This window comes from Ascaphus truei, chromosome 3, assembly GCF_040206685.1.
Source record: "Ascaphus truei isolate aAscTru1 chromosome 3, aAscTru1.hap1, whole genome shotgun sequence".
Classification (NCBI taxonomy): Eukaryota; Metazoa; Chordata; class Amphibia; order Anura; family Ascaphidae; genus Ascaphus; species Ascaphus truei.
In genome coordinates, this window is record NC_134485.1 from 413013312 (window position 1) to 413030092 (window position 16781).

Consider the following 16781-nt stretch of genomic DNA (forward strand, 5'->3'; position numbering starts at 1 on the left):
GATCCCGCCTCCCACTAACTAATTGGGTTTCCTGAGAGAATGCATATGGTACCATACTTTACTGGTTATGAGACATACTCCTAAGGAGAGTGGCAGAGCCGCTTATGTACAGGACATTATCCCAATAAGGTGTGGCCGAGCCACGTTGTGTGTGTGTATGTAAATGTTATATGATAAGTCTGCATATCATTTGTTATTCATGTGTGATATAAAAAGGTTGCTGTTGCATACTGCTGTTGTTAGGTTCTTGCTCAGGGTATAATCTCTATAATGGGGATCCTGGGTGAGTGGAGGCGCTGCACCACAAGTGATAAAGGTATACCCCCAGGCTCCCAATATGCGGAGGCTCAGAGCTCCTGAAGCCACAGGTTTATGCACCGTAGTCCCTTAGTTCAGGTGTTCACAAAAAGGGCTACATACGTTTTTATTATGTACCAGATATCTCCTGTCTTTAGTTCTAGCTGCCTGAAGTTGCTCTAATATCCCCTTTTTTTTGTTTCACGTCTCCTGACTATGCAGGCTCACGCAGTGCTGTCCCCAGTGGCCTATTAGTGCTAATGTGCATGCGCAATGCTGTTAGCTGGCGTCCGTGGTTGCCAGGGCAGTCTCTGATGCTCACTGCGGTTGGAGACAGCTCACAGTGGAATCTGCCCTACTGGCTTCTCGGCTCGCAGCAGTCTTGCTCGCGCGTGCGCAGTGGGGCCTGCACGGCATCTGTCAGCACTAGTAGCCAGATAGTGACGTCAGAACGGCCCGTTCTGAGTAGTTCATTGAATCCCCTGTGTTGGGGGAGTGCTTTATATACGTTATCTGCAGCAGATTGGTTGGAGCTGGGAGATCACCAGGTGAGGTGCATAATTACATGGATTGGGTGCTGGTGATTGGTTGTATGTGATTTATGTGCACTTATGGTGGGGTATATAGATGGGTCACTTACAGTTGGTGGTTGCACGGCCGAGGAAGGTCTCCCTGTGGGACCGAAACGTTGGCATTCGTGTAACAGTGTGTTTTGAATAAATCTTTTTTGGATTACCCCTTGCTGTATGCTGTCTCCTTTATTAGTTTACGGACTGGTAACTATGCTGTTTATCTCTATGGGACTAGCATCTGCCTCATGCTTTGTATCAGTGTGCTGACTGGCTCTATCTATTCTTTATTGGAGATATATATATATATATAACACAATAAAAATACAAGCTGCGCCTATATACTCAAATGGGACTAATAGGTAAATGTGAAAGCTAATGTAATACCACATTTGAAGGGGTTAAAATTATATGTCGTCTCTACAAGTCTCAGGGATTGAAAGGGTGAATATAATCTGCTAGCTTTATCTTTCTTATACGGGCTGTTCCAGTACTGAGAGAATTAACTCACTATGCTAATTGTAATCTTTATTTACTTCTGTTGTTCTCAGTTTGTCTTTTATACAATAGCACAAGAGCAGTAAAATGTCCCAAACTATACAGCTGCACGCTCTTGCGAAACATTCCCTGTATTTCTCTTTGTAATGTAGAAGTAGAAACTGCTGGCCAAACACAAGCAAGATGTAATCATTTACTAATGCTTTGTCCAAAGACACAGATACATAACCTCGTCTACAGAAACTTGTTATTTCTCATTGTTAAACATGATATGTTATGTATTAACATGCCCTTAGTTTTTTGTATAAATGTCGGGGCACAACTGAATAAAACTTTGAAGTGTGGAGCAGGCCTGTTGTCTGACTCCTCTCTTCCCGAGCTTGTATTTGTCTATGTTTCAGAGACTGCTAAACCAGTGCTGTCCACATGATTAGGTTGAGTGAAGTGATTCCTACCAAAGTAAAAAAGTAACGCTTTCAGATGGTGGCAAGCGGTGGGATCTCCACTGGGTCGGTGAGTATACTCTAATTTATTGTTTCTTGCCTTCTCTCTGGGGATCCCTATTGGTAGGATATCAGGGTATAAAGTCCCTGATAGGTTTTAAAGGGTATAAAGTCCCTGATATTATTGGGGTATAAAGTCCCTGCTAGGTTTTAAAGGGTATAAAGTCCCTGATATTATTGGGGTATAAAGTCCCTGATACCAATTACGGGTATAAAGTCCCTAATTGTTGTTGTTCATCAGACTGGTTTACGCTCTCCCGGACACAGCAGACTTATTATAGAGTATAAGTGTAAAGTGTTGTATTATAGAGTATAAGTATTGTATTGTAGAGCACAAGTGTTAAGATTACAGTGACACGTTTTTTCTCTTTAGATCTTCTGTATAAGTTTCCTTTGTATTGCAATCATATCATTTTTATATAAACTAATTATGGGTACTAACACTAGTAAAAATCTGGGAGGTAAACCAGAGTTTATTAAGTATAAAACTAACAAAAAGACTAAGAAAAATAAAAATGTAGGGCAGGTCACTGTTTGTAGACGGAAACCAGGTCAAAGCCCCAAAGAATTTGTTGTACAGATTGTCGGAGATTATTATGTTGATCCGTTTCTGGACAATTTGTCTGGGTGGACTGAAGCAATGGGTTCCACTAGTCCATTTCCAAGAGACGGTGCCTTTGATGATTTTCATATGTTGATGCTCAGAGGCACTTGTCTAGGGGATCCTGACTGGTTGTGGTTTGGTCCCAACCCAAAGTGGAATATGAAATATATGCAGGAATCTGCCAATGCATGGGTTAAAATTGCCCCCTATGGGTGTGAAATGTCACCCGATAAAATTGTGTCCTCCACACCTCCACCGCCTTATATATCTTCACTGTACACTAGTTTATCTCAGGAACCCTTTTCGGATGAGGATGTTTTATTAGCAATAACACCCCGTGTTGACCCCAGCCGACTGTGAGTCGCAGTGAGACCCCTCCACCCCCTTCGGGTTCGGGTTCGGGTATGCAACAAATATTCTCCACTTCTGTTAGTGAGGGTTCCCGAGCTAAAATACAACCTGCGCAGCAACTGGCTGCTTCTAAAACTGGTCTCACTGAGTTAGTCTGCCCTCAAAAGAGCAGTGATAAGTCATGGACCATGAGTAGTCCTAGAAGTCTCTTACAAACCATAGCCGATTATGTGGCACCTTCAGCCCAGGTTGACACTGTTGTTACAATGCCATTTATGACTGTGGGCGACCACTTGATTACTAAACCCCCTGATATTATGACTCTTAATGCATGGACAAAGACTCATGGTGTACCAAAAACAAGGGCGACCTGAATTGTATAATACAGGAATATGTAATACACCTTGTTGACAAGTTGAATGGCATCTATGGTGATGTATCTATGTCTCTTCCTTGTCCCACAGGTACGCCAACACACCCTTTCAAACCAGGTGACACGGTCCTGGTCAATCAACTGTTCAAAAAGAAGACGCTGGATCCTCCCTTCGGCAAACCAACCACCATCATCGCCGTCACCCGTACTGCAATCTTGACAGAAGACAGCCCAACATGGATACACGCAAGCCGTGTGAAGACATCACCAATTGGTTCCCAGGGTCCACCCATCCTGGACCCGTTGGCAAGCTCCTAATATTTGCCATGTGGTTATCTATTATAATAGCTATAATCTGGGGACTAATTGAGGGACTAACTGTCTGTTATATGCAACACACGGAGACATACACATATATAAATGTTACACCCACCAGTTGTATGTTCAATTGTACAGAATATTCTGGGCGACACAAAAGGGAGAGATGCCAACCTTTGCGGTTCTCTCAGACCACCCATATATTCATCTCTAATCGTCACACGAGATACCTAGTAAGAGATAGGTTCCTGCACGCCCATGGTCTTTTGGAGGTTTCTTCCCCCGGGAGTATTTCCTCTCCTGAGTGGTGAGCAGAATAATAAATGGGTTTGGTCAAATGGTTGTTCTTTTAGAACAAAAGGAGGGTATTGAAGGGGTTAAAATTATGTCAACTCTACAAATCTCAGGGATTGAAAGGGTGAATATAATCTGCTAGCTTTATCTTTCTTATACGGGCTGTTCCAGTACTGAGAGAATTAACTCACTATGCTAATTGTAATCTTTATTTACTTCTGTTGTTCTCAGTTTGTCTTTTATACAATAGCACAAGAGCAGTAAAATGTCCCAAACAATACAGCTGCACGCTCTTGAGAAACATTCCCTGTATTTCTCTTTGTAATGTAGAAGTAGAAACTGCTGGCCAAACACAAGCAAGATGTAATCATTTACTAATGCTTTGTCCAAAGACACAGATACATAACCTCGTCTACAGAAACGTGTTATTTCTCATTGTTAAACATGATATGTTATGTTATTAACATGCCCTTAGTTTTTTGTATAAATGTCGGGGCACAACTGAATAAAACTTTGAAGTGTGGAAGCAGACCTGTTGTCTGACTCCTCTCTTCCCGAGCTCGTATTTGTCTGTGTTTCGGTGAGTGCTAAACCAGTGCTGTCCAAATCACTAGGTTGAGTGAAGTGATTCCTACCAAAGTAAAAAAGTAACGCTTTCAACATTCAACACTAGTTAGACATAACCACATATATGATTATAAAATAATATAACTGAAATTGCACAAAACAATAAAAATATAAAGATTGTGAGGTACCAGTCCCTTTCCAGTTCACAATGGAGAAAGTCCAAAAATAATCCAGGCTCCAGCTGCTTTCAAAAGGGAGAACCAGCACGGCCCATAGTGATACTGTATATACTTTAATGTTTGCCTATACACGGAGTGTGTGCAGCCCTGGTTCCTCCAGTTGCAGTCAGGAGCTTACAGGACACTTCCCCGCTGGAGCAGTTTGAGGAGAAAGGACTGGTAGAGTACCGACACTGGGATGATGCAGGGGATCCACCGAGATGTCCGCAGCACTTTGTGATATGGTATCACTACATGCCTGATTTTACTGTACCTTTGTGAGTGAGCCTTTTTCCCTCTACACTTTATATTAAAGTATATACAGTATCACACTATGGGCCGTGCGCTTTCTCTTTTCATATATATATATATATATATATATATATATATATATATATATATATATATATAGGTAACAGTGTCTCCCCCCCCCCCCTCCTCCCCCCACTGTTATGATCATGATGCTGGATGATTAGCCCTCCTCCTTTCTGCCTTTTTGCTCATTTCAGTTTCCCTGACGTGACTTTTTGGCACTGTCCTCATTATGGACCTACACGGCTTTGACCCAGATGCATCTCTGACATGTTACTTATTTCTAACCATGTCTTCCTATCCCTGCTTCCAACCACCCTCTCCCCCCCCTTCCCCCTGTTGCCATCCCCACCCCTCCCCCCCCTCCCTACACACACCCCCCCTTTCCCCTTCTCCCTGCTGTCCCTTTGCCCAGCTGGTATGTATGCACTTTAGTGGTGTTTGTGGCATTTTTATTGTATACATATGTTTCTGCCTGCAGCCTCTACTTCCATGTGCTCTGTAGCTGCTGTCACGGAGCACTCTGGCCCGCCCCCCTCCCTTCACTGCTCATTCCTCCCTCCTTCCTGTTGCCTGTCATTGCGAGGCAACCCAGAACTTCAGCACCACACATGCACAGTAGAGCCCGTTCCTGTGGCTGAGGGGGGTCTCCCATAGTTTCCCTAATTACCCATGATGATCCTTACTGCAGTGAGCACATGAGATAGACGCCAGGTGATGATGTCATCTGTTCCTCACCGGAGGAGGTTGCAGTTACACAGGTGTGTGCAATTTTGTCTTTAATTAAGGTAGTTAGTTATGGGTATATATTGGTGGTTATGGTCTATCTGTGGTAAGCACTCCCTTGATAAAGGTCCTGTTTTTAGGACCGAAACGTTGGTGTTTTGTGCCTGCTTCACTAATACAATTCTTTTTGCTAACAAGTGTGCTGTCTCTTCCTTGCTGTGCCTGCTTTGGATTCCATGGATTCTCTGGTCTGCCTGGTAAGGAGCCTTTGATTTTATATATATATATATATATATATATATATATATATATATATATATATATATATATATATATATATATATATATATATACAGCTCAACCCCGTTATAACGCGGTTTGAGCGTGGACCCCAAATTTAAAAAAAAAAAAAACATTTTTTTTAAAGTTTTTTTTCTTGCACACACTGCACACATTCACTGCACACTGCAGACACTCACAGCCCACTGCACACACTCACAGCACATACTCACAGCACACTGCTTACACTCACAGCACACTGCATACACTCACAGCACACTGCATACACTCACAGCACAATGCATACACTCACAGTACACTGCACACACACTCACAGCACACTGCACATGCACACACAGCACACTGCACAGCACACTGCATACACTCATAGCACACACTCACAGCCCACTGCATACATTCACAGCACACTGAACACACTCACAGCACACTGCACACACTCACAGCACACTGCACACACTCACAGCACACTGCACACACTCACAGCACACTGCATACACTCACAGCACACTGCACACACTCACAGCACACTGCATACACTCACAGCACACTGCACACACACAGGACACTGCACACTGACACATTGACACACACACACTGACACACACAGTCTCACACAGTCAAATACACACACACACACACACGGAGACACACTGTCTCTTTAAGGGAGCATGCTCTCGCAAGACGGAAGCAGAAGCAGGAAACAGACACAGGGAGAAGAGCTGCCAGATGCCGGGTAAGTGCTGTGTGCTGTTGCCGCTGCTCCACCGGGTCTGGGAATGCTGGAAGAGTTCTCAGCTTTCCCCATCCGGCGGACACGGTACCACCACAAAAAACAAACAAAAAAAAAACTTAATTTTTTTTTTTCGGCGGCCATTTTTTCCCGTGACCCCGTTTATAACGCGGTGGTCGCGGGTGGCCCCCGAGGACCACGCTATAATGGGGTTAAGCTGTATATATATATATATGTAAAACTCCTCTGGGGTCGAAGCCTAACGGAGAAACGCGTAGGGCGTGGTTTACAGACAGTGAACACAGTGTATTCAGCAGGAGTAGCAGCAGACAGCAGCCAAGAGGTGCCGGTGGCCGTTTGTCCCATTATTTGCCTGCAGGAAGACTAGCAGCGCAGAGGATTGAGGCCCCGCTCCCACAGCCCACCGGACGAACTCTCGCGAGAGGGAGTGACGTCACCGCGTCGTCACGTGGCACGGAGCGTCCCCAGGAGATGTGGGTGACCGGAGGAAGATTGAGAACTCTTCGTGGGAAAACAGAAAGAACTCTCTATATGTGAAACCGGACAGCACCTATCTTTAAGTACCGTGAGTACAATACGCACATTAGGTGCAGTGAGATAGACCTATGTAGGTTGATAACCACGGAAAGAGACAGCTCACACAAGGAGACTGTGTGGAACAGTAGAGACACTAAGTGTGTGTGCTATTTACAACCTGGACTCATTTCCCTATTGGTTACAAATCTACAGACTAAGGACTGTTGAAGAAATCTGCATAGTGTTACTACCCTTTTCCAATGAGTGTGAGATGCTCAGAATTCTCAAAAGTTTTATGATATCTCACATAATGTGAGTCTTTTACTTATAGTCATTTTTTATTAATAATTTTAATAAACTGTGTTACGCTATTTGTGTTCTATCTCTCTTCCTGCATGGGTATCTTTGCTCGAGATTGCAATTGCTGTGGATGACCAGCTGTTCCAGACTCATCATTTAATTGTTCCAGATCCCAGAGTGGATACAAGGCTTGATATTATCCTATACGCTGTGAGTGCATATTATACCTTCTGGCGGTTTATTTGTTAGAACATACTACCCTATGTTTGTTTTTTCTTGTCTCCATTTGCGCCTAGGTCATTCTCTTTGGATATATATATATATATATATATATATATATATATATATATATATATATATATGTATGTATGTATGTATGTATGTATGTATGTATGTATGTATGTATGTATGTATATATGTATATATGTATATATGTATATATGTATATATGTATATATGTATATATGTATATATGTATATATGTATATATGTATATATGTATATATGTATATATGTATATATGTATATATATATATATATATATATATATATATATATATATATGTATGTACAGTCATGTGAAAAGGAAAGTACACCCTCTTTGAATTCCATGGTTTTACATATCAGGACATAATAACAATCATCTGTTCCTTAGCAGGTCTTAAAATTAGGTAAATACAACCTCAGATGAACAACAACACATGACATATTACACTGTGTCATGATTTATTTAACAAAAATAAAGCCAAAATGGAGAAGCCATGTGTGAAAAACTAAGTACACCTTATGATTCAATAGCTTGTAGAACCACCTTTAGCAGCAATAACTTGAAGTAATCGTTTTCTGTATGACTTTATCAGTCTCTCACATCGTTGTGGAGGAATTTTGGCCCATTCTTCTTTACAACATTGCTTCAGTTCATTGAGGTTTGTGGGCATTTGTTTATGCACAGCTCTCTTAAGGTCCAGCCACAGCATTTCAATCGAGTTGAGGTTTGCAACACCTTGATTCTTTTCTTTTTCAGCCATTTTGTTGTATATTTGCTGGTGTGCTTGGGATCATTGTCCTGTTGCATGACCCAATTTCGGCCAAGCTTTAGCTGTCAGACAGATGGCCTTACATTTGACTCTAGAATACTTTGAAATACAGAGGAGTTCATGGTCGACTCAATGACTGCAAGGTTCCCAGTCCTGTGGCTGCAAAAACAAGCCCAAATCATCACCCCTCTACCACCGTGCTTGACAGTTGGTATGAGGTGTTTGTGCTGATATGCTGTGTTTGGTTTTCGCCAATTGTGGCGCTGTGCATTATGGCCAAACATCTCCCCTTTGGTCTCGTCTGTCCAAAGGACATTGTTCCAGAAGTCTTGTGGTTTGTTCAGATGCAACTTTGCAAACCTAAGCCGTGCTGCCATATTCTTTTAGAGAGAAGAGGCTTTCTCCTGGCAACCCTTCCAAACAAACCATACTTGTTCAGTCTTTTTCTAATTGTACTGTCATGAACTAACATTTAACATGCTAACTGAGGCCTGTAGAGTCTGAGATGTAACTCTTGGGTATTTTGCAATTTCTCTGAGCATTGCACGGTCTGATCTTGGGGTGAATTTTCTGGGATGTCCACTCCTGGGAAGATTGGCAACTGCCTTGAATGTTTTCCACTTTTGAATAATCTTTCTCACTGTATAATGATGGACTTTAAATTGTTTTGAAATGGCCTTATAACCCTTCCCAGATTGATGGACAGCAACAATTGTTTCTCTAAGATCATTGCTGATGTCTTTCCTCCTTGGCATTGTGTTAACACACACCTGAATGCTCCAGACCCGCAAACTGCTAAAACTTCGTCTTTTATAGAGGTGGTCACACTTGTTGATGATCAATTAATCAAGGGCATTTGATTAGCAGCAACTGTCTGCTACTTAGCATCTTAATTCCTATGGAAGCAGTAAGGGTGTACTTAGTTTTTCACACATAGCTTCTCCATTTTGGCTTTATTTTTGTTAAATAAATCATGACACGGTGTAATATGTCATGTGTTGTTGTTCATCTGAGGTTGTATTTACCTAATTTTTAGACCTGCTAAGGAACAGATGATTGTTATTATGTCCTGATATATAAAACCATGGAATTCAAAGAGGGTGTACTTTCTTTTTCACCTGACTGTATATATAGATATATAGATATATATATATATGTAACACTGTTTCTCCCGCTGTCCCCCCCCTGGAGATCCACTGCTGTTACTGTTACTATTGTTAGTGTGGTGCTGAGGCATACCTGCTTGTTCAGGAGAGCTGAGTAGCCGTGATGGTAAGAGGCAACAGGACATGCTTTTGGGGTTCTCTGGTTCTGTATCATCTGTGCTTCAGCACCTCCAGCTGTGATGGGCTCCTGGGATGCAGGGCGTCAGCTCCCACCACAACACTCCTTACCCCTCCTGCCCAGGAACTGACACCCAGGCAGATGTATAGTGAACAGATATATTTATTGGTCATACTGCAGCAGTTCTTCACTCAGCACAGATGTTGATGTCCAAAGTCCCAGGATTTCTGGATGGTGCTTATCCCGATAGTGTGGGGCCTTGAGTCTTGATGGTCCCCAGCCTTTTGGCCTAGGTTGGGCCAGCTCATCCACGCCATGGGAGAGTCTGACAGCCCATGCTCTCTCCTTTGCAGGCAGAGCAAGACTAACTAATTTTGCTACTCTCACTTGGAAGTCTCTGGAAAGGGCGGGCTCATGAACTGTACACAGGCCATGAGTCACCACCTTACTTCCTTCACCTACAAGTGAAGCATAAGGGGGGTAACTGGCCCATAGATTGACCTGTTACTGCCTTGAATTAACAGGACTTACATAACAAATACACTATGTGGGGAAAGAAAGGTATTATGGGGCATACCCTGTTACATACACAGTATATATTGCACTGATTTGTGCTATTCTTCCCTGTATTGTCTTGTATATTATCCCTGTAAAGTTCTGCATACATGTTTGCCACCATATGAATTAAAAATACAATACAAAACAGTGATGCTTTTATTCCGGTGATTAGAAACAGCAGATAGGGGAGTCAAATACCTGTCGACACCCATTGATATTCTGGAGGTTTAACTAATCTGGAGTCAGTCTTGTTGATTTTTAACATCTGCAGTCTCATAGGACAATGGAGGCTCATTGACACAAATTAGTACTTTTCTATTAACCCCTACTGCCAGAAGAGTCATTGTTTTTGGTGCAGAACCCCAAGCCTTGCTAAGGAGATTATTCTCTAGTCTATCTACAACGCAGAAAATTGTTTAAAAATATCAGGCTATTGTACATAAACATACACAGCTCCTGTAAGCTCAGAACCCGTACCCATACATATCTGTGTCAGAAAGTAGTGCTACTGAGATTGTGACCTCAAGTAATACTGCAAAAGACAAAAATCCTCAGTGCTACATCCAATATGACAAATTATATCGTTACATACTTATCTGTTTTTCTTTTCATAAGCAAGGGTCATTTAGTTCAATTCATTGTCTATTAAAACAGTTCTCTCTCCATTAGAGCGGTTATGAGAGCCTTTTGCGGGTGCAGTAGTGTTCGGACTTGCAAAAGAGGGGATACCGTGGCGTGATGTGCAAGCTTAACATGCTTTGGCCAAAGAATTTAACAATTCCATCTAAAAACTATTTTTTAAGAGGGCCACGAACAATTTTCCCAAACAATGCTAAAGAACCTGATTGCTTAGTCCTCGGAAGTATCTAATGCTTTTATTCTCGGGTGTGGTACTGTCTCTTTAAAAGACTTGGAGGGAGGGGTTTATGTATCAAGATGCCAGCATTTGATCCTAAACTCAGTGCAAGACTTTTTCTTGCCTATATTAATGTGCGGGGCAGATGTATGAAACGCGTTGGTCTCAGATCTCATAGATGTAGAGGTTAACAGCACTTTAAGATGCTGCATTTAGTTCATGCAAAGAGAAAGTACAATTGCTCTAATTGTAGATACATTTTTAAATATCTCATAATTATGCTATCCCCTCCCTAACCACTTCTATCAACTCTCCCTAAATTGCTCAGTGACACTAGCCAAGCAAAGCTCACACAAAGCACAATGAGGCATTGACACAAAGTGACTCCGAGCCATACTGACACACTCTGCATCATTTTGGAATTGATGTTCCAATTGTTGACTACACTGGAGAGAAAATATGATGTATATTCAGGAGCTGTACGATGCATCATTAAAAGATATTGCCCAGTTATGTATGCAAAGTGACGCCATACATGGAAGTCTACATAAACATGATCCTGTATTCTCTTTCAGACATAGGAGAAGAGATACGATCGCCAGCCAGATTTTTTTGCCCACATTCGCATGCAGAAATTGTGAAGACTGTAATAATAATAATAATATTATTATTATTATTATTAAAGGTGATAAAGCAACCCACCCATCAAGAGACACAGCACTTCCCTTGCAAACATTTGCCACATGTAATTCTTATTGTGCGATTTACCTTTTAAAATCTCTGCGGAGTAGGATATATGGGCCAAACAGATAGAAGTATAAAACAAATGGTGAAGTTGAATGCAACAAATGTCACAGCTGCTAGCAAACATTTTGCTATATACAGTACTGTGTGGTTGGTACATACTGTATGGTTGGTATATACTGTATGGTTAGCACATACTTTATGGTTGCTACATACTGTATGATTGGTACATACTATATGATTGCTACATACTGTATGGTTGGTATATACTATATAGTTGCTACATACTCTATGGTTGGTATATACTGTACGGTTGGTATATACTGTATGATTGCTACATACTGTATGGTTGGCACATACTTTATTACTGCTACATACTATATGGTTGGCATATACTGTATGGTTGGGACATACTGTATTGTGTCTAACTATAATTGATGATTATGTAAGGTACACATTGGTTAATGGAGTCCTTGTGTAAATAGATCCCAATGGAGTATAGTCCTGTGAATAACAGAAAAAAAGCCACATATGGTGAGGTACTGATAAAAAGGTATATTTGGTCAACAGATGCGAGCTACTTACAGTGTATCAGTGTAAAATCTGCAGTCTGGAAGTTTGCCACCACACGGGCAATCAGACGTACATATGAACAGACACAGCGTCTTTCTTTCCCCTCCGATGTGCTCCGGTATGGCTGTTAGACTCCTTGAGTCCAAATGTCACGGAGACGAGGAGAGGAAAGACCGTGAGATATGGGCTCAAGGAGTCTAATAGCTTTACCGAAGCACATGGGAGGGGAAAGAAAGACGCTGGGGCCTAATTTAGAAGCCTTTATTTAAAAAATTGCCCTGCCTTTTAATCCACCTGTTTTTTGAGAGTTCCTATCACAGTATTCAGAAAGCCTCGATTACCAGTGACAGCAAAATTCCCAAAACTGGCGGGTAGCCGGTGGCGTGATGATCGCCTCTCTCACAAGGCCAAATCCGGCGATCTGTTTTAGCTGCAGAGAGTGCCGCTTCTCCATGCACAAATCTCGGTCGAAATGTATGTTTTTAATAAAAAATGTAATACTAGTGTAGATGAGCACGGGGTCTCCGGAGCAGAACCGCGTTGATTTGAGGTTCGGGGACCCCCTGGTTCTCGGGATACAGGCCCCGTTATGGGGCTGTCTATTCCCATGGTCAAGTGATGGTGGGATTTAAATGCATAGGAGATACCGGCACACAATAACGGGGCCTGTATCGCAGGAACGAGGGGGTTCCCCAGACCTCAAATCAATGCGGTTCTGCTCCGCAGACCCCCTGCTCAAGTACACTAGTATTAAAAATGTATATTAAAACAGCTTCATTACCTTAGCGGCTAGCCACTAAGGCAATGAAGGGGTTAAACATCAATAGCTTGTTTATTGGGGCAGATGGGGTGGATGAAGGGGGTAGTAGTACCAGGGTGGGGGGTTAGGCCTGACTGGAAGGGTGCGAGTGGAGTTAACCCCTCCACTACCAGAGTGGTGGGAACCGCTATGGTAATGAAGGGGTTAGCCAGTCCCGCTAACCCCCAGAAGGCCTAAACACCCACCCTTGGGGCTACTACCCCGTCACCCAATACCTCTACCCCCAAGAAACATAATACACACAACAATCCTACTACCCACCACCTCTACTCCCAACAAACCCCCACAACACATACAGTACATTAATGGGCAAAATAACTATTATCCAGATATGGATAATAACTCATTTGCCCATGAAAAAAATCAAACATTAGCCAACCAGCATAAATAAAGTAAAAAACCTTTCTACTTATCCCTGCCATCATGAAGGTCATCCTCGTCAGCATACTCCAGGTCCATGTCCTCCGATGCCAGCAAGAATACAAGAAAAAATACAATACATCTAAGGGCCCCTAACCCCTTAATCACCTTAGCGGTTAAAAACCGCTATAGTAATTAAGGGGTTAACCCACCCTCCCCCGCTACCCACCCGGGAGGCCTAACCACTACCCTGTGACCCCTATACCCACTGATTGGCACAGTGGTATATCATACCCATATAATATGGACATGATAAGCCACAATAGCAGTCAATGGTTAACCTAATAAAAAAGCATGAGGCCAAAAATACATAATAATGAAATATATACACAAGCACCTAAACACCACAATTCAAGAAATAAAAGAACTAGCCAACCAATCAAAGAAATAAAACCACTAGCCAACAAAACAAATAATACATTTAAAACTCTAACCAATTCTAAAATGTACTAACAAAAGTCATCCAAATTCACAACAATTTAATCCAAACAATAAACAGAAATCGAAAAAATAACAATCAATAGAAAACAAGCATTTGCCAAAAAAATGCATTGGCGATCACTGTATTGATCTGTACCCTAGGGCACAGATTAATACAGTATCAGTCAATGGGCAAGCAAATACATAAAAATAAATAAATACAATAAAAAAACCCTGAAAAAACCCCAATAATATACATTCAATATTTCTCTTACCTTTAGAAGTCTTCATCCTTCGAATCCCGGCGAATCTGCAAGCTCTCGAACCGCGACATCATCACCGGGAATCCAACGCCATCCACCATGAAGATCTGGAACAGGTAACAAAAATCTTCTCTCTTTAATCTTCTTTCACCTTCTTCTATCTTCATCCGTCAATCCTAATTTCCCCATGGTAAATCCAAACGCATGTTGCCACGTCGACTTCTTCCGCTAAAATCTTGCAGTGTAGTTAAGTATATTGTATACAGATATATGAAACAAAGTATCAAATGCACTCGCAATGTTACAAATAAGAATTTTCTTACCTCGGAGAGGATACGGAAAGCCATGAGAGCGGGTCCACTGATGAGCAAGAGGGCAGCATAAACGGTGGGTAGCAGCCCGGGGATGCATCGGACAGCCGGATCCATTCCACAGCAGCTTGACTCTGCAGTAACGTTAGCCACGGGAGGAAGACCTCCTCAGAGGAGCTTACTATTATGTGCAACATGGTGAGTGCATTTGATACTTTGTTTCCAGTCTAGGACATTTGATTGCGACCAAGTGTCCGCCGGCGTTTATCCGCCACTCACCTCGCCGCAGGGACACCGCGCAACTGGTCATTTCGCCGCCAAGGTAATTCCCTAACCATACCCCCTGCTGTAAAAACCCCTACTATTAACCCCTAATACTAATGCTACCCCTACCCTAAAAACCTCAACCCCTTATCCTAAACCCCTAGCCCTAATTCCCTACCCATAAAAACGTAACCCACTTACCACAGCGGTGTGCAAACTGGGGGGCAGGAGACATTATTGGGGGGGGGCAGGCCGCACGGCGGTTACAGAGGCCCCGCGCTAAGAGCGCGAGGCTTCTGTAAATTTACTTGCCGGCTTCTTCTCCACGCACCTCCATGGCAATGCGGCGTCAAATGACGCCCATTACCATGGAGACGTGACGTCAAATGACGCCACGGGTCACGTGACGTCACGACCCCGCAGCGTCATTCGACGCATCATTAGAGGCGAGGGGGGCGCGACCGAGGAGGCAGCAGTAAGGGGGGCGCAGGGAGTTTGCACACCGCTGCCTTACCCTAAAACCCCAAACCTAAGAGCTAAAACTCTGTAGGTTAATTTACCCTATTGATGAAACGGCCAGTGGCCGAGTGTCCAGCAAAGGAGGCGAAGGGTCTGCTGTGGCAACTTGGTCACAACAAAATGTCCGATTCCACCTTCTTTCATATATCTGTATATAATATACAGTACTACACTACAAGATCTATTTCTCCCTGTGCTTCTGTTTTTCAGTCTCAAACACTATTTAATCAGAAAAGCGTGAGTAACTCACTTTGTATGTGTTTTTTGTGGGGGGGTGGGAGGGGGAGAAATAACCCAAAGAGCTTTTGCTATTTTCCACGTCTATTTTTAACACTAAGGAAGATTGATGACTTATTTTCGGATCTGTGACCCTGACCCAATTGTCTTAAAATGTTTTCCCTGTACAAGAATCTCAGTAAACAAAATTGACAACGGTCATTCCCTGACCTTGCCATGAACGTCTTTATTTGTTTCCACCACTGCAGTGGTTCGGGCAGCTTTGTGAAAACAGCTAATTCAGGAAATTGGTGACATCGATGCTCTTACCATTAACTAAATGGGAATGAATTTGGCGATCTGTCTCGCCACTGACATCTTCTGCAAGACGCGCTCATTGTAGGACCTGCAGCAACAAGTTCTTTTTCAAAGCAGAGATTGTCTGTTGCTTGAATGTGTGTTTGAATAAAGGTATTGTATTGTATTCAGGACTCGCCCCTTTAATCTTAAGATTTTAATATCTTTCACTTACTGCATAGAACAAAATATGTATATCGTTTTTGTGTGTTTTTTTTTAGCAGAATACTATTTTTAGTTTCTTGACCTTTTTCTGACCCCATTACATTCTCTAATGATGGGGGTATAGAATCGATACTTCTTTGGTTTCAACAAGAACATAAGCAGAGCTCTAAAATACTTTGGTTTTATCTGATTTGGATAAAACAAAATGTTTGTACATTTTTGAAAATCAAATAATGCTTCCAAATAATAAACATATAGTTATGATGAGAGATTCACTACAAAAATTGTTTTTGTTTTTTTTCCCCATCCGTCCTCATGTCCATAACGGTTTAAAACAGGACTCTTCATCTGGCAGATGGTGGGGGGGAAAGCAGCCTGCAAATGGCCTTGAGGTGGCCCCCAGAATGTCTCCTCCTGCTGATTTCATACTAGTTACCGAGGCATCCAAGTGACGTTTTTCACACTGAAACTCACTTG

General features: G+C 42.3%; 1 long non-coding RNA gene across 2 annotated transcripts; it reads left to right on the forward strand.

Moving 5' to 3' along the window:
* Nucleotides 1-5501: 5501 nt before the first annotated feature.
* LOC142491181 (uncharacterized) lies at nt 5502-16458 on the forward strand. Of its 2 annotated transcripts, XR_012800332.1 has the most exons (4): nt 5502-5665; nt 6978-7707; nt 14491-14588; nt 16052-16458. It is a non-coding gene; the product is annotated as an uncharacterized LOC142491181 (long non-coding RNA). The 2 variants fall into 2 exon arrangements; XR_012800331.1 differs by lacking the exon at nt 5502-5665 and having other exon boundaries at nt 6087-7707.
* Nucleotides 16459-16781: the final 323 nt, after the last annotated feature.